Here is a 21,695-nt window from a genome sequence, read left to right as displayed (position 1 = left end):
CAAAGAGCTAGAATGAACAATATGAAAATTTGTATGGAACAATAAAAGACCCTAAATAGTCAAAGCAACCTTGAAAAAGAAAAGCAAAGTGGGAGGCATCACATTTCTGGACTTCAAGTCATACTACAAAGCTGTAGTGATCAAAATAGTACGGTAGGGACACAAAAATAGACATATAGATCAATAGAACATAATAGAAAAACCAGAAATGAGTCCACAACTATATGGTCAGTAAATCTTCAACAAAGCAGGAAAGAATATACAATGAGAAAAAGACAGTCTCTTCAACAAATGGTGTTGGGAAACTATTTGTTGGGAAACCAAGTGGTGTTGGGAAACCAAGCTACATGCAAAAAAAATGAAACTGGACCACTTCCTTACACCATACACAAAAATAAACTCAAAATGGATGAAAGACCTGAATGTGAGACATGAAACCATTAAAATCCTAGAGAAGAACATAGGCAGTAACCTCTTTGACATTGGCCATAGCAACTTCTTTCTAGATACATCCCCAGAGGCAAGGGAAATAAAATCAAAAACAAACTATTGGGACTATATCAAAATAAAAAACTACTTCACAACAAAGGAAACAATCAACAAAACTATAAGACAACCTGTGGGATGTGAGAAGATATTTGCAAATGACATAACTGATAAAGGGTTAGTATCCAAAATATATAAAGAACTTATCAAACTCAACACCCCAAAAATGAATAATCCAATTAAAGAATGGGCAGAAGACATGAACAAATGTTTTTCCCAAGAAGACATACAGATGGGCAATAGACACATGAGAAGATGCTCAACATCACTGATCATCAGAGAGAAATACAAATCAAAACTACAGTGAGAGATCACCTCACACCTGTCAGAATGGCTAAAATTAACAACACAAGAAGAAACAGGTTTTGGCAAGGATGTGGAGAAAGAGGAACCCTCTTGCATTGTTGGTGGGAATGCAAATTGGTACAGCCACTCTGGAAAACAATATGTAGTTTCCTCAAAAAGCTAAAAATAGAACTACTCTATGATCCATCAATTGAACCACTAGATGTTTACCAAAAGAATAAATACTAGTTCAAAGCGATAAATGCACCCTGATATTTATACCAGCATTATCAACAATAGCCAAATTATGGAACAGTCCAAGTGTTCATCAACTACTGGAATGGACAAAGAAGAAGTAATGTATATACATACACATACACACACATATCTATATATCTATATCTATATCTATATCTATATCTATATCTATATCTATAATGTCATTGCCAATGGCAAGATTTCATTCTTTATATCAAAAAGATATATAAAATTCTTTATATCAAAAAGAATGAAATCTTGCCACTGGCAATGACATGGATGGAGTTAGAGACTATCATGCTGAGTGAAATAAGTCAGTCAGAGAAAAACAAATACCATATAATTTCACTCGCATGCATAATTTAAGAAATAAAACAAATGAACAAAGAAACAAAAAAGACAGAGAGAGGCAAACCGAGAAATAGACTCCTAACTATAGAGAACAAACTAACGGTTACCAGAAGGGGGGTGGCGAGGGTGGATTAACTAAGTGATGGGGATTAAAGAGTGCACTTGTTTTGATGAGCACTGGGTGATGTATGGAAGTGGTGAATCACTATAATGTGATTCTAATATTACACCTGAATCTAATATTACACTGTATGTTAACTATCCTGGAATTTAAATAAAAACTTAAAAAAATTGTTACAACGGTCGATCTCATGTTGTGTTCTTACCACAGTGAGATAAAATTTTTAAAAAAGAAGAAAACAGAACTATAGATTAACATTACAGTTTTTTTGCTGTTTGATGGCATTCAGAAAATAAATACCTAAAAGGCACTCAGATAAATGTTTTGGAAAAAAATCCTGAGATATCAGGATAGAAGTTAATTTTTTTAGTGAACTAAGTCAAATATAGAAATGTCTAACTTCCAAGATATTTAGTCCATATGGGGCCCTAAGACTATTTTTTCCCTTATCTAACCTCAGTGAACGCTGGAGAATGCTGTAGAATTGGAATGGGCTGTCTGCAGCTATCATACATACTATTGTATCTTTTCCACAAAGAGCCTGATGCGTCTGTTGACTGATACAACTTTCATCTGCACGGAAAAACCTTGTCAGAATCCAGTAAATACCAGTACTTGGCACATCTCTTTTACACATGTTCTAAAACATAGGATCAGTGGGGCACCTGGGTGGCTCGGTTGATTAAGTCTTCGACTTCAGCTCAGACCATGATCTCGGGGTCTGTGAGTTTGAACCCCGTGTAAGGCTCTGTGCTGACCGCTCAGAGCCTGGAGCCTGTTTTGGATTCTGTGTCTCCCTCTCTCGACCCTTCCCCTGCTATCTCTCTGTCTCTCTCTCTCTCTCAAAAATAACTAAACGTTAAAAAAAATTTCTTTTAACATAGGATCAGTATTTATATACAGCTGCAAGTAAATTAATTTCAAAGTGTAATGAATAAAATATGTCTTCCATTTTCATTTTAATTCTCGGTCTTGCGGAAATTCAAAATTGCAAACTCTAGGAGAGAAATAACTGGGACTGTGACTCAGGTACCAATCTCAGGAAAATAAAGTTCCCTCTCTTGAGTTAAAGAAGAGTTCTTAAAATATGCTTCAGCATTTCCAGCTCAAACGTAGCCAAGAAGAAAATGTCTCCCAGTAGGTGCGGAAGTGACAGGTGTGGTGGACAGATCTGGAACCGGAGTTTGGCTGCCTTCTTCCCTCATCATGGGAGACGGATTCTTTTCCATAGTGGAAATGTACTCGATGAGAGTCAGCCAGAACCTTAGAAATACTCAGTAAGTGCAGGCACATACTTTCAACGACTCTGTGGTTTATCGTAAGAATTAAGGGCATAAGAGTTTAGTTTCTCAACACGCAAACATAAATTTTAGTTGAGGAACTTTCTTAAACTTAGTTTCAGAATGTGAACAGTGACGGGAAACATGCCTAAACCACCACCCCTCTTTTTTTTTTTTTTTGGCATTCTCCTTATTAGAGAGGTTTTAATTGTAACCATGTGGTTCATATTGAATCTGACAAGTCATGTAGCGATTAAAAATTGGAATGCTTTGACAGCAGGGTGAACATGAGGATCAGTTGCCGTGTAACTCCCCGTGATGGGGAGAGCCTGGCAAATGACTAGGCTCTGGTCAGGGGGGAGTCTTCAGCATCAGTGCACAAGGCGGAGAGGACTGACAGATCTCACCAGGACAGCACCTGGGGGTGGCGGACGCACTGACCAGTTCCACTGCTTGCTGGCTTTCCCTTGCGCTGCTTCTCTGTAACAACAAAACGGAAACAAATTTTTCACAACCTTGTGGTCTAGATTTTAGGATTGACTCTGTAAGTCAAATGGGAGCCTTAAATGCAGACTCACATGGAAAAAAATATATATATGTATATATACATATATGTATGTATATATACATATACAAACATGTATATACACATGCTTTCTTGCAAAAAGATAATACATTGTGAAAGCTATTATGTCTGTGAGCAACATTTAAGGGTGAGAGGATTCTAATTTCTGTTCATTTTTATTCGATGTCAAGCGATCATCAAGATTACTGTTTTATCAATATTTTTCTAATTTGACTGTAAGTTGAAATCTTTGCTTTTATCTAATGTATGCCCTTGTTAATGACATGATAATCTTTGGCTGGTGCTGATTGATTTTCAGAACCTATAGGAAGCATCTTGCTAAATAAACACTTTAGGTTTCAACTTAATGCCGTTTACAAAGAGAAGGAACTGAGCCACAAGCTGTATCCAGGTATGTGCGAAAAAATTTGTTTCCAGGTAGCACTCAAAGTTTCGTTGTTGTTGTTGTTGTTGTTATTGTTTTCAGTAGGAGTAGTATTTCCTAAAAGTGGGTGAACCATGGAGTACAAAGCAAAGAAACAAAAGCAGAAAGTTCAGAAAAAGAAAAAAAAAAAACTTATGAAGGAAAAAAAGTAAAAGTTACTTTCAGTCTTAGCAATGTAATTGTCAAATTTATAACCTACAGGTTTTTATATTTTAGATTTAGTATAAAATATCTTTAGGGGCGCCTGGGTGGCTCATCCGTTGAGCATCTGACTTTGGCTCAGGTCATGATCTCACAGTTCATGGGTTTGAGCCCCGCATCAGGCTCTGTGCTGACTGCTCACTCAGAGCCTGGAGCCTGCCTCAGATTCTGTGTCTCCTTCTCTCTCTGCCCCTCCCCTGCTCATGCTGTGTCTCACTCTGTTTGTCAAAAATTAATAAATGTAAAAAAAAAATTTAGATATCTTTAAGTCGCATCTGATTGGAATAGTATTATAAATAAATATTGTTAAGCTAAATCGACAATTTGAAAAATGGTATTTTTATCTATTTGTTTCATCAATTTTTAGAATGGTAAGATAGTAACTACCAGGGCTAACTAATTGTGCATGTTTGTGTATGTATGTTAGGTACCATTATGAGCCCATAGTTATATTTTTAAAGTAAACTTCATTCCTTTTTATGCTGAATAATTTTCCATTGTGTGGGTATACCACATTTTGTTCACCCATTCATATGTTGATAGCCATTCAAATGCCTTTGGCTATTATGATAATGCTGCTATGAATGTCCATATACTAGTTATTGTGTGAACTTATATCTATCTAGAGTACAGAACTAGTTGTGGAATCCCTATTTCATATAACTCTATGTTCAACATTTTGAACAACTGCCAAATGGTTTTCCAAAATGGCTGCCCATTTTACATTCCCACTAGCAACCAATTATGTTTCCAATTTCTCCACATTCTTGCCAATACTGGTAATTGTCTGCCTTTTTTATCAAAGCCACTTTCTTTGTAAGTGATATCTCTGTGGCTTTGATTTGTCTTTCCTCACTGATTAATGATGTTCAGAGGTGTGTGTGTGTGTGTGTGTGTGTGTGTGTGTGCTTATTACCAATTCATATATCTTCCCTGAAGAGATGTCTGTTCAAATCTTTGGCCCAGTTTTATAATTGGGTTGTTGGGTTGTCTTTTTATTATTAAGGTTTGAGAGTTTGTTTACATTCTGGACTCCAGTTCCTTATCAGAGGTATGATTTTCAAATATTTTCTCCCAGGCTGAGGCTGTCTTTTTACTTTCTTGATGATGAAATCCAACGTACTGATCTTCCTCTTATTGCTTGTGTATTTTTGGTGTTGAATCTAAGAAATTATTACCTAACTCACGATCATGAAGATTCACTCCTATATTTTCTTCTAAGAATTTTATAATTTTGGCTTTTACATTTAGGTATAGAATCAGTGAATTCCCAGAGGAACTCTAGACCCTGGTTCCTTTCAGTGGCAAACGATGTTTACATACTGCAAGCTGGGTTCTAAGGGTGCACATCGCTACAGAATTCTCAGGACTTGTTTTCCAGTGGACATTAGTGAAATAAATGATGCGTGCACACACACTGACACACACACACAGTGAGTTTGAATCAATATTGATATTTTCAGTTTAATATTATATAGATTTCATATAGATTTACTTAGCTTTCATATCTTATGATTTTATCTTTTTTCTCTACCTCAAAAAATTATGGTTTCCAAAGATACTAATATAATTTTTTTTATTTTAAAGTACACCTAAAATAATTTCAAAATTATGTTGATATTACCATTGAAACTAAGATTATTGAATAAAGTTTAAGATTTTTTTTAATCATTTGAATATACTACACTCAGGATATCCAATCAAGTATTGTGTTTCAAGGTAATTCTCTTTTCTCTAAGTGTGGTCACTCCTCCAACTGATATAAAGTTAGGTTCACTTGCTTCAGTTATAAGTACTTAGCTATTTGTGATGAGTGAAACAGAGAGACATTAAAGGTCTGGAACTGAGTGATGATAGAATCTGAGTTAAGTTTTAACAGGATCACCCTGAAATGTGTTAATAGAATGTGGGGGAGGGGAGGGGCAAAGACAGAAGTTAGGAGAACAATATTTAGGCACATTTAAATTTGTGTCTGGATACAAATCAATTGTGTTGACTGTTTTTAACTAGACTGTTTAGCAATTGTTTTCAATCCTGTTAAACAGTTACACAGTTCCCTAACAAGATGCACCACAAAAATCTTGCTTCCATCCCTGTCCCATTCATTCTGTTCTTTTGCTCCCCCTGAAACTAACCACTTTTATTAATTTTGAGGTAATTTTCCTTTTATATATTTTTGAAAATATAAGCAAGTAATACATGTTAATATTTGTATTTCCATCACTTTCTTAGACAAAAATTAGCATACTTGCTTTTTTCACTTAACAATAGAACTCAGATAAAACCATCAGTAGAAAGATATCACCCTCACTCAATTTGTAATTAAGGTTCTTCAATATATGAATGTACCAAGTAGTCTCCTACCGACTGATATGTGGATTAATTCCATTCTTTGGTATAATAAGTAGCACCCCTCTAAACAGCCTGTGGAGTCCTCACTGTATTTTTGCCAGTACATGTTTGGAATATCTTCTTAGAGATGGGGTTGCTGAATATAGCAGACACGGTCTTTGCTCCCTCGAGATCCCCGTTCTTCCCATTTCTGTGTGCTCCTCCCCCAGCTTCTGGGAGTCTTTGCTCTTCATGGCCCTCAGCTGCAACTAAAGGACTGCCCTCAAGATACTGGAGCAGGCACCACTGAACTTACCTCCTTCCTGAGAGGCTTTTAACAAAGGATGAATTGGTGTCAGAGTGTGAAAGCCCAGGTACTCCTGTGAAATCAGGCAGACGCTTCTTTCTGAAAACTGCCTCAAAGTGAAATCTTGCAAGACATCTTTGTCTTTCTTGCCCTCACTTCCTCCGCAGTTTCCTGGGAGCACTTCCCTAATTACCCATTTTGTACACGAATCTTCATTTCAGAGCCCGCTCTTGGAGAACTGGACTCAAGATTTTGAATCTATGTCATTTTGCCAGATGTTACCCACATGGGATGTATTGTTTTGCCTTCTTATCAGCAGTGCACAAGAGGGCCTTTTTCTGAAGACCCTCGCCAACAGAATGTGTTGCCAAATTTAATTTGAAACTTTCCAAATAGGTAAGCCATTTCACATTAGAAGTTGTGATCTTAAAAAAAAAAAAACCAAGATTTATTTACATCTCCTATTAGATGCTACGTTATCTCAGTAAAATATAATGGTAAGGCCCAATGGTTCAAGGCACTGTCAATAACCAGACAGTCACATTTTTCCAGATGATCTCTCTCAACATATTAAATGAATTAATTAGTAGCAAAAGAGAAATGGACTTTAAAGTCAGTGAATTAATCCACAGCATTTATGAAGCACCTATAAAGTATTTAAATGTAAAGAATAGTAATTTATTAATTAAAATAAGGAGCACAATGGTTAAAGCATACTTTGGGAAGAAGATGTTAAGATAAATTTTTTAAAATACTTCCGGTTTCTCATCGTATATCTTGAACAAATAGGCAGTTTGGATTTATATATAAGAGATTGTTGAATAGCTTACACTTCAGAACTATTTGCAAATGAGACAAATTGCAGCAGCTATCACTAAACAAAGCAAAAGATTTAGAAACAGAGCTAACTGGGGACGCGTGGGTGGCTCAGTCAGTTAAGCAGCTTTTGACTTAGCTCAGGTCGGGATCTCGCAGTTTGTGAGTTCTAGCCCTGCATTGGGCTCTGCACTGACAGCGAGCAGGCTGGTTGGGATTCTGTCGCCCTCTCTCTCTCTGCTCCTCCCTGGCTTGCTCTCTATCTCTCTCTCAAAATAAATAAAAATAAACTTTAAAAAATTAAAAAAAAAAAGAAACAGAGCTCACTGAGTTTGCAGCCACAAATCAAGAAATCAAGGCACCAACAGAAAAACTAGTGAGATAAATATATTAGCCCTTGGTTCATACATCATGGCCAATGTAGACATCTGTAGAATCAAATATCGATGCTTTAGAAGGAAATCCATTATTATATCTTTAGAAATAAAATGGGAAACTAAATACTAAGGTAATAATGCAACATAAGAACATAATACAAGGTGGCCACACTCTTAAAAAGAGAGATTTTATACTCAAATCACAATCTAGTAGAAGTGTTAACTCTTCTTTTAGTCAATAAATATTTATTGAATATTACTATATACCAGGCATTAACTTAACAATTCAGAGTATCATCAGCACACAAAACAGAGATTCTAGGGAGACAAATAAAAATAGCCATAATAAATAAGTCCAACTATGTAGAATGTCAGAAATTGGTAAGTGCCGAGAAAAAAAATAATATAGTGGGGCAAGGGAGATTTGGACTGCAGGTGAAAGTTTGTGATCTTAAATATGGTCGTCATGGCAGGCCTCATTGAGAATGAGACATTAGAGCAGCCTGGAAGGAGGTGGCAAGTGTTAACCGTGTGGCTGTCTGGACGAGGAGGCTCACAGGCAGGGGAAAACAGCTGGTGCCCAAGCTCTAAGGCAGCAGTGTGAGTGGGGTGCTTGAGGAACAGCTAGGAAGCCAATGTAACTGTAACAGAATGAGAGGAAAAGGAGGAGATGAGGTCATAGAAATAAGAGAGGGAAAGTCCTTTAAGGACCTCATAAGCCATTATAAGTACTTAGCTATTTGTGATGAGTGAAATAGAGAGACGTTAAAGGTTTGGAACAGAGAGATGATAGGATCTGAGTTAAGTTTTAACAGGATGAGCCTGAAATGTGTTAATAGAATGTGGGGGAGGGGAGGGGCAAAGACAGAAGTTAGGAGAACAATCAGAAGTTATACAATATCTGAGAGAGGGATGGAAGCTCTGGAGGAGGTGAAACACTTTGATTCTGGATAAAGTTTAAGATAGAGGCAACAGTATTTCCTACCAAATTAAGTGTGGAGTGAGAAGGAATGAGAGAAATTAAAAACCAAAGGATTTTGGTTTGGTCAACGGGAGGAACAGAGTTACTGCAAGTCAGATGGGAAAATGCAGTGGTGGCACAGTTTTTAGGAAGGAGCTAAGGGTATCAGTTTTGCACAACGTGTAAACCCTACTTCTGTGTTAAAATAATGCATAGCCTCTGACATTAAAATACCAATTAAAATTTCCTTTAAGTTAGGAATGGCATCTGACAGCCTTTGAATTCCCACAAAATGTCTAGTACAGGCTATTACACATGGAAGGTGTAAGAGGAATATTTGCTGAATGAAGTAAACGTTTGCACTCAGTCCTTCCAAATTTCACACCACAGTGTGTGTGAAATACATGAACACAGCCTGTCTCAAACTTATTGCTAATGCTTTGTTTATGCTCTATTTTAAGTGATGCAACAAGTTTTGAGAAATTGGTAAACTAGCCAAACTGATAATACTCAAAAAGAATCTAAAATAGTACATAGGGGTGCCTAGCTGGCTCAGTCAGAAGATCATGCAATTCCTGATCTCAAGTTCTTGAGCTTGAACCCCACATTGGGTGTAGAGATTACTTAAATAGGTAACAAGTTAAAACATAAAATAGAACTATAGAATCTAAAAATAGTAGTATAGAGGGGCACCTGGGTGGCTCAGCCTGTTGACTATCAGACCCTTGATTTTGGCTCAGGTCATGATCCCAGGGTTATGAGATTGAGGCTTATGTCATCCCAGGGTCATGAGATTGAGCCTGCACTGAGCATGGAACCTGCTTAAGATTCTCTCTCTCTCTCTCTCTCTCTCTCTCTCTCTCTCTCTGTCTCCCTCCCTCTCTCTCTCTCCCCATCCCTTTCCCCCACTCATGCATGCTTTCTCCCTCTCTCTCTCTCTCAAATAAATGCATAATAAATAAATAAATAAACAAAATTATAGAACTGTATATAAATGTATATAATGCTTTTTGATATTTCCATTAATAGCTTTTCTTTTAACATAAGCAGATGTAATTCATTTAAGAACACAATGTTTAATGTATTTATGTAAAACCTCAATAAGTTTGAAATATATCTTTAAGTTTTATAGCCATCCATTTCACACAAAATTTCCATCTTCTTTGTTTTCTGAATCAAAATGTACATGCCTACTCGGTAACTACCAATATACGTAAAATAACAATAAGGCAGCCATATACTTACAATATCTCATTTCCATATCTTTTAACAAAATCTTATATTCGCACAATACTTCCTGGGTTTCTTTCTCTTACTATTCTATAACACCATGGAGTAAATGCTCATACAATTCCAGTCATTTAAAAGGGAGGCTCAGGCCCAAACTAGTATTGAGCTTCTTTTCATTTTAATAGATGACAGTTAAATTTATGAAGGGTTTGGGTTCCCCAAATAGAGCTGTTATCAATGCACAATTGATAGATACGTTGCTGTGCGAAGAGTTAAAGTTCAGATATTTCTTCCTTTCTATTCTCCAAATTATAACACTTAAAGCAAAACATTCCTTGAAAAAAATTAAAGGATTTAGTCTCTAGAAAGTTTTCTGCAATATTAGCTGATAAAGAAAGAGTTAAATCCAACTTTGGATATATGTTAGTCATAACATAATCTCTTGATATATTAGTAGGTCAATAGTTCAGCCCAGAAAGGGACTCTAACTTGAGCAGACACTAATTAAAAGAATCAATTCTTATCCTACTACATACGTCCAATCATATTAACACATTTCTAGATTTCTTACTCAGTGGACTAGTCAAGATTAAAGGATTTGCTAATATGAAGGAACAGAGTATGCTTCCAAACTGACTGAGCAGATTTGTGAACAAATTAGTTCATTTAAAATTGACAGTGAAAGATTGATTTTGCAGAGAATGAGTTACCTAAGGTATTCATCATTTCCTCTGCCTCTGCACACAAGACAGAGATCCGTTTCCTTCACTTTCTGATTGTAATAGGGCTGCTTACTGAGCACCTTTATTTTACAGTCCTGATTGCAGCCTGTCATTCTTTTTAATTCAGACATATTTTAGCCTCTTAGACAGACCTTCAGAAATAACTTCCTTAAAAGCCTCAGTAAAATGACTCATTACATGTTGCTCGACTATGCTATAAATTATAATACAGCAGAAAGTTCTAATTGCACAAAAGATCCAATTACTCATAAGGCTATTGGACTCATTATTCAAATGCAGGAGTGAGCAGGAAAGCCAGATGCAGAAACATTTTTCCAGAGTTGAAGGCCACTAATCTACAACTCTGATAAAATCTAAGATGTTTGCTATTTGGTATATATTAGCAAATATTCACTAGTAAATAATTTATGACAAAGATTAGAAACTGTGCACCAAAAACATGGAAACAGAAATGCAGAAATTGTTGAGGGATTCATGTTTAAGTCTAAGAAAATAAAAGCAAATCCTTGTGGAAGAAGAGAAACAATAGAACACAGCAGTGACAGCAACAAACACAATTTAGGAAGCAAGAATTCAATTAAAACAAATCCGAAGAAAATGTTATAAATTTGTACTATTTTTTTCACAAGGACCTAGACTTCAGATATCAGAGACAGAAATTACGGTAAGATGACATATGTAGGGCGTAGAATTTTTAGGACTTGTTAATTAATTGTTAATTACTTGTCAATTTTTAGGACTTAATTAATTAAGCTTGGGATGGTGGGAGAGTGGAGAAAAGTCTAGGTTAAATATTGGAGGGGAAAGAGTTTGGTAATCTGGTCCACGACCGTGCCCGCTCATTCAAATATGGCGGAGAAATTAGAGCAGAAGGTTTTGATTTTTTATATCTGGATTATCTATGGGAAATCAAATGGAGATATCTACAAGGGATTTGGGTAGACAGATCTGTGTTCACAAGTGATATGTAAATATACTATTATCTCTCTTTTGCAAATGCTGAGACAGAAGATTTAGTTTCCCACAAAGCATCACAGTCAATCAACACTGGTATCAGATTATCTAATGTTTTAGATCATAATAAGAGGGGTAGGAGTGGGGGGGGGGGTGTGTGAATCTGTGTGTTTAAAACAACACAGATGTCAGGTAGGGAAATCCAATGGCTTCCCCGAGATTTCTGTGGAATGCCTGGGATATTTCATGTTCAATTTTGGTTCAGTTTTGCTGCATTTTAACATCTATGTCCATTCCTGGCTGCACACAGATGTCACCTGTCATCACTGTACCTATATCTCAACAAACCGTACCTATATCTGCACCCATATATTTTGTCTTTCCTTCTGTTATAAATATGTCATAGTAACAAAATCATTTCCTAAGTCCAACTCCACCACATGTATCCTAGCTGCTAACCCTACTCCCCTATTCAAGAATCTCACTCCTGTAGTGGTCTCCTATTTTCCCAATCATTTGTTTTTCTTCACTATCAGATTGTTTTTCCATAAAAAAAATTAATAACTATTCCTCTGTTAATTTCCATCAAAAATAATTCCTAACAATGACCATCCATAAAAAGGTCCCCAAAATACCCACCCCCTCCAGCTTACCCATTGTTGCTTAAACCACTTCATTGAAGTTTTTGTCCCCCACTGCACCCAGCTGCTCTTGTCAAGGACTTTAATGACCTGTACTTGTTAAAGGCAATAGTCAATGTTCAGTGCTCAACTTATTTGACCTATTTACATTATTTGACAAAACTGATAACATAGTCTTTCTTGAAACACTTTTCTTGTCTATTTGGATACAACTCTAACTGGGCTCTCTTTCCCCCTATTTGGCTGCTCCTCCTCAGTTTCATTTGCTGATTCCTACTCATCTCCCCAATCCCTAAATATCCAGATTGCCTCTAGGGCTATATCCCCAGAACTCTTTTCTTCTCTGTCTATACTAAGTCTCTTGGTGATCTAAAGGTCTTGTGCCTTTGAATCCCATCTATAGGCTAATGCCACCCAAAAGTATCTCAGCAGCCCAGACCTCTTTCTTAAACTCCAGACTTTTTTTTCTCAACTGCCTACTCTCCTCTCTACTTGGTTGCCTGATAGGCATCTCAAATGTAATATGCCCCAAATCACACTCTTCATTTCCAAGCTGCCAAAACTGTCTTCATACAGACATTCCATCACCATCAATGGTAACTCCCATTCTTCCACCACCCAAGCCAGAACTCTTAGAGCTTTCCTTCCCTTCTCCCTTTCTTACTACGTAGTCATGAGCAACTCCCATTTACTCTTTTTTTCTTAAGTTTAAATTCCCCCATCTCCAGCTCCTTACCCTTGTTCAAGCCATATTACTAAACCATCACTAGATGGTTGGTATAGCTTCTGAACTGGTCTCACTATTTCCTTTCTTGCCCTTACAGACATTCTCCACCCTACCGCCAGTATAACATTGTAAAATATAAATTAGATCATGTTACTCATTGCTCAAAAGCCCAGAGTGAAATCTGTTGTCGCTCAGAGTAAACTTTCAAGTCCTTATAACAGACCACAAGACCCTAAGTAATTAGTTCTCCTGTAAATACTTGGACTTCAGACGCTAACACTCTCCTTCTTGCTTACCCTGCTCCTTTCACACTGGCCTCCTTGCTGTAATTGGAACATTCCAAGTAAGTTCTACCACAGGGCCTTCACCTTTGCCATTCCTTTAATAAGAACACTTTTCATCCATAAACCTTCCTGTTTCCTCACTATTTCAAGCACTACTCAAACGTTACCTCTATTAATTTAAATATGGATCTGGCTGTTGTAACAAAACAAAACATAGCAATGATTTTAAAAAGATGGAAGATAGAAGCTGATCTCTCCTTCTCATATGAATCTGGTATCAGTGGTCCTAGGCTATTATTACCACTTCATAGTATTAGACACTCAGACATCTTCAGTCATATTGCTTAACCATCCTCAAAATGCAGCTTCCATCTTGAAGCCTGTGACCACTACATCTGCCACCATGTTCCCCTTCCAGACATTGGGAGAGAAGAAAAGCAAGGGGGGGGGGGGGGGGCGGGGCAAAGCTCAGTTGCACGCATCACTTCAAGTTATAGCCCATCAACGACAGCTTAATCACCAACCATAAGAAAGACTCGGGAATGCCATTTTAGCAGTGTGATTTTGTGGTCAGCAAACAATTAAGTGTCCTATGACCAAAGGAAAAAGAAAACATGGGCATCGGGAGACAATTAGCAGCCTTTGTCACATTATTTTATCGCAGAAGTTTTACCTGACCTACCTATATAAAATAACACTCATTTCTTCACTCCACAATCACCTGTAATATGCTTTATTTTCTTTATAGCACTTGTGTAAATATACCTTCCATATTATACCTTATAAAATATACCTTACTTTTATATGTTTGCTTGCTGACTTAGTTTCTGTTTCCCATCACAAAAATGTAAGATCCTTCAGGGCAAGAATTTTATGTTTTAATCATGGCATCCCCATAGATACAGGCCCTCAACAAATATATTCTGGACGAAGAAGAACTCTGAAAATCCCTGAACTCACTACATCCTCTCTCACTCCCATGCAATGTCACATCCTGCTTTTCCGTTTGAAATATCCTATTGCCCTTTATTTGCCTAACATTAATGTCTTTGTAAGATTCAGATTCAGGCTCGGGTATTAGCACCACTGTGAAGACTTCATGCATCTTTTAGGCATCCATTCTGCATGCACATCTCTAACCCTGCATTATGGTCCTCTACGTCAGCATCTGTCTTTATTATTATAAACTCCTTGAGGATAAGAAAGCATTTCATATCTTTGTAACCCAGGGACCCCATTAGTCAGGACTCTTAGCTGCAATTGGCAGAAACTCATTTGACACTGCTTAAGTTAAAAAGAGTTCTTAAAACCAGGTAGGGTAGGAGTGCCTGGGGGCCTCGGTCAGTTAAGTGTCTGACTTCAGCCTAGGTCATGATCTCACAGTTCATGAGTTTGAGCCCCATGTCAGGCTCTGTGTGGTTAGCACAGAGCCTGGAGTCTGCTCCCTCTCTCTTCGCCCCTCCCCGCTGGCACTCTCTCTCTCTCTCTCTCTCTTAAAAATAAATTCCAAAAAAAAAATTTTTTTTAAATAAAACCAGGTGAGGCTGGGGTCAGTGTTTCCTTATGTGACTCCAAGGGCGACAAGGCTACATCCTCCTTCACCTTGATCATTTCCAGTGGAAAGAGAGTTCTCACGAAGGAAGCTGGTTTTTCTATTTTTTTTTTTTCTGAGAAACACTTGGTCATATTTTGTATAAGCCTGAAGTTACCTTTATACTCTCCATATATTTAATAATGTTTTTCTTCTCTCTAGATTAAAAGGTGAGGGGAAAATGTGACTCTCAAGACAGTCACCTCAAGATTTATGGAGACCTTCCTGGAAGAAAAATCACTTCATAAGTTTGTGGTAATTCAAACATGTAATTTCTACAGGAAATATTCATCTAGAAATAGTCACCACGTGTTGCTTACTATTGGTCAAAAGGCCAGAGAAGAACCTGACTTGTGAAAGCCATCTCAAATTAGGTAATGAAGTTGTGATTAGATGTCATCCCTGACAATCGTTTTTACCTTAAAGTCCTGATGGGAGAGGTTGAATACCCCTCCTCTGAAGTAGAAGCCCAGCCTGCCTGACAAAGAATGTGCATGTGCATTGTAGACCATTCCTGCTTGAAAATACTAAAAGATAGAAACCCTAACATACTCAAACTAGAGCATCACAACTTAGTGCTGAGTGATATTAGTTTGAACAAGCAATGTTGGGGAGCCATGTAACACTTTCACTGATCTGAACAGCGATGCCCTGAAATTTCTCACTGTTTATTTTTAAAGAAATAAAAACCGGGTCTCATGTGGATAAAGTCCTCACCCTCTGACTTTGCAAAGCATCTATGACAGCTTCCTTCAATTCTCAGTCATACCTCCCCTTTCTCGTCGGCTCAGATGGGTTCAGAGCACATCCAGAAGCCAGTCACTGTGGCCTTGAGGAGGGATAGATTGATTAACTAAACTAGTTCATTTTCCACCCAGGAAGCATGGGTGGATCAATCCTACGCAGAGTGGGGATGGAGAGGAGGGAGGAGTGAATTCTCCAACACACTGCTTTCAACCAACCAGAAGAGGAGAACATGTAAGCTCACAAATGTCCATTACAGATTTCACTGAGAATTTTAGAGATACATACGTACAGTATAATTTTGTGTAAAAAACTATCCTTAGGGAAATGTAAATATATAATATATATGTAAAACAGAAGTAGGACTTCAAATCAGGCAGCATAATATCAGCAGTGGTTACCCCTTGGGAAGGCAATGAGGGTGTGAGAATCCAATGAGAGGGACAGGTTTCACATTTAACCTTGTGCACATATGTATTGTCTGAATTTCATAATAAGAATGTAGTCATAAATGACTTGTGTGCTGAAAACAATTTTTAATTAGAAAACAACACATATCCCTTATGACAGAAAGTTTATAGCTTTACTTAATGAACAGTCTTTTTGAACAAGGCAGGCAATATTGACAGGATGTCATTACAGTTATACTTCATGAACCTTGATATAGATGAAAATAACCGGCTTCACATATAGTTCTAATTTTTTGAATTATGTTGATTTCCTGTGATAAGCCAAATCGCACCATTTTTAGTAGATTAGCATTTGTCTCGCGGAATTTAGCGTGTAGGAAATAAAACAAAAAGAAAGAAAAAGAAAAAGAAAATATGTATTTGCCTAATGATTTCTCTCACACATTACAATAATTGTCACTCTGTTCCCTGAAATTTTATTTATTTATTCACTTTCACGTGAGGGAACCATGGCAAAGCACTAAAAGTTGCCCGTACTGTTCTTATTATGGTGTTTCTGAAATAAATCCTTAATGGGCTACCCGAACCACCAAAATATCCCTGTAATCTCTCCTCCGCTTTTTGATTTGTTGACAAAAACGTAAGGTGTTTGTGTGTGTAATGACAATAATTATTAAACACATGCAAACATTTATTTATTCATGTGTCAAAACTGTATAGAATACCTACTATAGTTCAGCCACTGTGAAAGGAGAACAAGGCTGAATGACAGAGTCCCTGCTCCAGGAATTACAGGTACTACTAGAAACCACTAATAAGTAAGCAATGCCTTTGAGTGTGCTGCATTTATGAGGAAGGGGAAACTGAGAGTCACCGAGTCAGCCTTACATGGGGGTAAGGGTGGAGAGGAGATTGTCAGGCAAAGCTTCCCAGAGAAACAGCTGCTTGGCAGACTGATGGGGTTCAGGACATGCTACCCCAAAACACGGCACCTGAGTATACTGAATATTTTAAGCTGACAGAGTTTGAGAGCATGGAAGAAACAGGAGGTCCCCTTTGACCATCTTCCCATCCTTCTCCCCTGAAACAGGTCATTTTTTTCACATGAGAGACGCCCTCCCTACACCTGCAGGAGAAGAACATCCTCATCTCCTAAGACAAAGATCTGAGAAGAATCTAACAAACTGACTTTGCTAAGTTTCCCCCAGTTTACTGGACTTACCTCATGCCCCTTAACCTATCCTATTGCACCATGACTATCACTCTTCATCAAACCTAGCATAAAAACACCCAGTCCTTGCTGTCTCTCTGGGTTTTTATTTCCTTATGAAGTCTCATATGTCATCGCATAAAAGTTATGTTAAAAAAAGATGCGTGCTTTTCTCCTGTGAACCTATCTTTGTCCGTCTAATTTTCAGACACAGCCAGAGGCCCTAAAAGAACCGAAGAAACTTAATTTTCTTCCCCTACACAATGAGGTGAGAGTGCATTCTGGGCTTAGGGAATGGCAAATATGCCAAATGGAGTTGGGTAGAATTGGGAAGCTGCAAATCATCCAGGACTAATGAAATGGAAGGTGAGGAGTGATCACCAAGTAGGCAAGCGACAACACTTGACTATATGTCACTGTAAAGACTTTGTCATAGGTAACGCAATAATACCAAATAGGAGAAAGGAATGATGAAATGTGCTTCAGGGAGAAAACTCTAGTCTAGATGCCAGGCGAAAGCAAATTAAAGGGGATAAGGACACAGGGAGGACCAGTTAAGAAGCCACCATATTAATCCAAGTGAGAAATGATGGCTTGAACTAAATGGCCCTGGCATACTTAGGAGATTTGAAGATCAAATACCTGTGGGACTGTGAGAGCAGGAGGAGTCTGTGAACCTTCCCCCCAGAAAGGGAAAGGCATATGGTTACGTGCATTTCTCTGGGGGAAAGAACGTCTAGCTCTTATCAGATCCCAATGTGGCTTCGTAACTGAAACAAGACTCAAACTACTACACTGTGCTATGCTATTCTCATAGTCACACTTTATTTAAAGACTCAAATCTCTTTATAATTGTTTCTCGAAGTTGCCAGATTTAGCTAATAGAAACACAAGATTAGATACAGGATTAGCAAACAAAAATTTACTTTCAACTGGGCGTCCTGTACTTTATTTGGCATCGCTACTGAAAGACTCTCACGCTGTGCAATAACATTTCTCTGGGATGACACATTATATTCCTCATTATCTGGGTACAAAGTTCCTTCAATTCAAATTCCATTAATTAATTTATTCGTTCAACAAATATTGATTGGCTGCCTACTCTGTATATACTGAGTACACATTAGTGAGTAAACAGATCATAGTCCCTTTCTCTGGGGACCTTACAATGTAATTGGGAAGATGAATTTTTTTTTGAAAAGTAAATTAAAGAATTAATAAATAATTATAACTAGTAAGTGCTAGGAGACAAGCAGGGAGCAGTGATAGAGAACAATGTAACATTTCACTCAGAGGGGAAGGAAGCCAGGCCAGGCGAAAGGCAGGGAGGAAGGGGTTCTAAGCAGTGCAAAGAGTCTGGTGGAAGAATTGGAGGTGAGGAAGAGCTATTGAGTTTGTAAAACACAAAGACTTTGTTTCGTGGTCAGAGGGGAGAGTGGAAGCAGAGTCGGCTACATAATGTGCAGGGCCCGTTGCAAAATGAAAATGTGGCCCCTTGTTCAAAAAGCAAGGAAACCATGCCAGTAAAGGTCCTAAAATATAACATCTTTTCTTTTGTTACGTTTTTTTAACTTGCTACTTAATATCATGCTAAGTTTAAAAATATCTTTTTATTTATTTTAAATATTTATTTTTGGGGGGTGGAGGGGCAGAGAGAGAGGGAGACAGAGGATCCAAAGTGCCTCCTGCTGACAGCAGAGAGCTCGATGCTCATGAGATCACTCCCCGAACTGAAGTCGGTGGCTTAAACTGAGCCACCCAGGTGCCTCCAAAAAAATATTTTTTAAGTTAAAATTTTAAACCATTTGCATAGGTTTTCCATTTGTCTTTATATTTGGCAATGTCACTTTTATTTTTTTTTTTAATTTTTTTTTTCAACGTTTTTTATTTATTTTTTGGGACAGAGAGAGACAGAGCATGAACGGGGGAGGGGCAGAGAGAGAGGGAGACACAGAATCAGAAACAGGCTCCAGGCTCCGAGCCATCAGCTCAGAGCCTGAGCGGGGCTCGAACTCACGGACCGCGAGATCGTGACCTGGCTGAAGTCGGACGCTTAACCGACTGCGCCACCCAGGCGCCCCAATGTCACTTTTAAATGCAAATATATGAACATTTACCCCATAGGCAGAATCACCAAAATTACACAATTTGTATTTCGTAGCTCATATATACACATGTATTTAATTCTTATCAAAACAGGGGAAATGCTGCACAAAACGAACTCAACTGTTTTTATATCACTTCTTGATACAAACCATTCTAACGCTCTTTGTTTTTAGCTTACTGGTGGATAAAGAAGGACTCAGTAGAAAAGGAGCTATGGACTGCCCTATCTTTCCCTTCTCATCTATATCATCCCTTTCATTGTACGTTATTGGCTAATGCGGGGAAGTCAGAGTAAGAGAGATATAGTAGAGTTTTTTGGTCCTTCGGGTTTCTTAGAATGCTATTGCCTTCTTTCTGCACTAGACACAAGGTCTCCTTCCGAGGGAAAAGATGGCTTCCGGGGGCTTCAGCACCCTCTACTTATTTAACTTATAGACACAGCACGCTCACCTTGTATCTAACTCCCACGCAGTCTTGAGTTCAACGGAATTTAGCGTTTCTAGAGCACAGCACGCTGGGCATCATGGAACGATGAGTCCACAGAGTTGCACACATTTCCTCGCTGACGGCATGCTCTGTTGTTCCATTGGACTCTACTTACAAAAAACAAACTCAAAGGTAAAATCAGGAACTAAAGAATGGCAACAAAAGAACATTACACCAAACACATGTATCATGGCCCATGAAGTCAGTCCTATGTGAGAGGAGATGAAGCATGGAGAAGCGGGCAGAAATCAGACCATGTAATTAATGATATTTGGTGTCTGTAATTTTCCAGTTGCTCTCCCCACTCCCAGCTCCTCTTTTTTCTGTATGGAAAACCTAGACATCATTTAAATGTAACAATCACATAGGGCACCCAGGTGGCTCAGTAGGTTGAGCCTCCAATTCTTGATTTCCTCTCAGGTCATGATCCCACAGTCTTGGGATCGAGCTTCATTCACATCAGGCTCTGCGACAAGTGTGGGGCCTGCTTAAGATTCTCTCTCTCTTTCCCCCGTCCCTCTCCCCTGCTTACACACACACCCTCTCTCTCTAAAAAAGAAAAAAAAAGTAACAATCCTTGTTCTAAATCTATTCCGTTTATTCCAATATAACTGATTTCTTTCTACTTAGGAGGCCTTTTCTTTCTTACTACTAATGATGCCTTGTACTTAAATGAAAAACAATCAAAACCCAAATTTTCCTTTATTCCAATATTTATCTCTAGATCTGTCACTAAAATAATGACAATAAAATAACAACAATAACACATTAGGCATCATGGAATCAGTAATGAAGGCCAAATATTTTGGGTAGTAGTTTGAAGTAAAAAATGCTTAGATGCAGACATCCTGAATCTCCGAGAACTCTCTCACAGTTGAATTTTGCCATTTCACAGGACTGTTGGCTCTGGGGTGATGCCCCCTTAATCTGTTTTCTGACACCCATTAATGCATTTCCTCACTTTCATGATTGAAGTACAGCATGCACTGATCATTGATTTGTAAAGTTGAGTGTGAATGTCCGATGCATTTTAAAGAGAAACCTTTAACACTTCATTCTGTTCTAGCCTGACTTCACTTTACAGTGTAGTTCCCTGTGTCACTTGCTGTCTGGGTCCTGATGCATCAGAACTAAGGAAACAGAAGGAGGTGGGGGACAGAAGAAAGAAAGCATAATAAACTTGTTGACCCAGTGCATTCGCACTGGCAGCGTCCCCTCGTAGATTATAATTAAATGAAACCCCTGAAAATCTCCTTGATGGTATTTTTGCTTGGTTGGATTTTTTTTTTGTTTGTGTGTGTGTGTGTGTGTGTGTGTGCACGTGTGTGTGTGTGTGTGTGTGCGTGTGTGTGTGTGTGCGTGCTTATTATTCTTATAGTACACAGCACCACTGAATCTCATTACAATTCTGCTCTGGTCTGTTTTCTTCCTGCACTTTGGGAAGCTGGCTGTCATTAAGGGCTCATGAGACACCTGTGCAATGCTCACCGGGTTTCATGGAATTCTCCCTGCTCACGGCTTTTTGTAATGATATGAATGCCCAAGCTTGAAAATTAGCATCACTTGAGAATAGTAACAAAATGTTGAACATGGGCTTTTTCTTCAAAGACTTCCTATCTTTGAAAAGAATCCTCTTTTTTCTCAAAAATAATTTTCAAAACTCCCAGTAGAATATTTAATTTTGAAGACTTGCATTTTCATCACATTTATTCTTCAGAGCTATAA

General features: G+C 38.0%; 1 long non-coding RNA gene across 1 annotated transcript; it reads right to left on the bottom strand.

Annotated features, from left to right (window-relative positions):
- Positions 1 to 1,360: 1,360 nt before the first annotated feature.
- LOC131511982 (uncharacterized) lies at positions 1,361 to 20,413 on the bottom strand. Its single transcript, XR_009261854.1, has 3 exons — positions 19,935 to 20,413; positions 12,425 to 12,502; positions 1,361 to 3,321 (listed from the first exon to the last, which is right to left on the bottom strand). It is a non-coding gene; the product is annotated as an uncharacterized LOC131511982 (long non-coding RNA).
- Between the last annotated feature and the right edge of the window lie 1,282 nt (positions 20,414 to 21,695).

The sequence above is a fragment of the Neofelis nebulosa genome, chromosome 5, assembly GCF_028018385.1.
Source record: "Neofelis nebulosa isolate mNeoNeb1 chromosome 5, mNeoNeb1.pri, whole genome shotgun sequence".
NCBI lineage: Eukaryota > Metazoa > Chordata > Mammalia > Carnivora > Felidae > Neofelis > Neofelis nebulosa.
The sequence above is the reverse complement of the archived record's forward strand: the minus strand, read 5'-3'. Positions and strand labels throughout refer to the sequence as shown.